We start from the raw sequence: 1,910 nt of genomic DNA, 5'->3' as shown, positions 1-1,910 counted from the left end.
TCAAGAGAAGTTCTTAACCAAAGAACATGAAGACCATTATCACAAAATAATGGGTCTGAGGTCAGTAATCCCGGAAGTCAAATTTGATTTGAAAGAAGATGAATATCCGGAGATCCAAGAGCAAATTCGAAACAGAGGATGGGAAGTTCTAACCAATCCTGAGATAAAGGTTGGAAGAAATATGGTTCAGGAATTCTACTCAAATCAGTGGCTGACAAATAAGCAGAGAATGACTGGAACTGCTTTCCATACTTATAGAACTATGGTCAGAGGGAAAGTTATATACTTCCATCTGGACAAAATAAGAGAGGTCTTCAAATTACCTCAACTGCAAGATGATCCTGAATCCTTTAATAGGAGAATGGTGAGAGTAGATAAGGGGTTGGATCAAGTTCTAGAGGATATTTGCCTCCCTGGAGCTAAGTGGATAACCAATTCAAAAGATGTCCCAAACCAACTCAAGAGGGGAGACCTCAAACCAATTGCAAGAGGATGGCTAGACTTTATTGGGCATTCCATATTGCCTACTAGCAACCGTTCTGAGGTCACCATAAGATGGGAGTAGATGAATTCATACCCATTGAACATCCAATCACCAAGAAGTCAATGGAAGGACAAATGCAAGACAACTCTATCAAAAAGAGGGCGCAGGAGTTCCTCCCTGAATTTCCTGAAATTGACTACTGGGCCAGCCTAGAAGCATCTATCAACAAGTTGCAATAGACTATGGAGCAACTTAAGGAAGAACAGCAGAATCAGAACTGCATGCTCTGCAAATTGCTGAAGGAACAAGAGAAGCAGGGGCGTGAACTTCAAGAGTTGAAACGCCAAAGTTTCTCCCCTCAATTTGAGGGAGCATCCACTTCTCAAAATCAAGGTTGTTGAGTCCTAACTCTGTGATAACCTCTATCATTAGGAGCCTATTTAAATTTTTGTTTTCTATTCTTACTAGTCTCATCTTATATCTATTTTTGAGTATTGTTCTTAATTCATGATTAATAAAAATTAAAGTTCATGTCTTAAAGCTATGAATGTTCTATGAATCCATCACCTCTCTTAAATGAAAAGTGCTTTAATCACAAAAGAACAAGAAGTACAGGATTTTGAATTTATCTTTGAAACTAGTTGAATTAGTTTGATGTGGTGACAATACTTTTTGTTTTCTAAATGAATGCTTGAACAGTGCATATGTCTTTTGAATTTGTTGTTTTAAGAATGTTAAAATTGTTGGCTCTTAAAAGAATAAGGAAAAAGAGAACTGTTATTGAGGATCTGAAAAATCATCAAATTGATTCTTGAAGCAAGAAAAAGCAGTGATTCAAAAAAAAAAAAGAGAAATAAAGTTGTGATCCAAGGCAAAAAGAGTGTGCCTAAGAACCCTGGACACCTCTAATTGGGGACTCTAGCAAAGCTGAGTCACAATCTGAAAAGGTTCACCCAATTATGTGTCTGTGGCATGTATGTATCCGGTGGTAATACTGGAAGACAGAGTGCTTTGGGCCACAGCCAAGACTCATAAAGTAGCTATGTTTAAGAAATCATCATACTGCACTAGGAGAATCAATAACACTATCTGAGTTCTGAGTTCCTATAGAGGCCAATCATTCTAAACTTCAAAGAATAAAGTGAGATGCCAAAACTATTCAGAAGCAAAAAGCTACTAGTCCCGCTCATCTAATTGGAGCTAAGTTTCTTTGATATTTTGGAGTCTATAGTATATTCTCTTCTTTTTATTCTATCTTGATTTTCAGTTGCTTGGGGACAAGCAACAATTTAAGTTTGGTGTTGTGATGAGCGGATAATTTATACACTTTATGTTTTTAGTATGTTTTTAGTATATTTTAGTTAGTTTTTAGTATAATTTTATTAGTTTTTAGTTAAAATTCACTTTTCTAGACTTTACTATGAGT

The sequence above is a fragment of the Arachis duranensis genome, chromosome 4 (genome assembly GCF_000817695.3).
Source record: "Arachis duranensis cultivar V14167 chromosome 4, aradu.V14167.gnm2.J7QH, whole genome shotgun sequence".
Lineage (NCBI taxonomy): Eukaryota > Viridiplantae > Streptophyta > Magnoliopsida > Fabales > Fabaceae > Arachis > Arachis duranensis.
Note: the sequence above shows the minus strand (reverse complement) of the source record.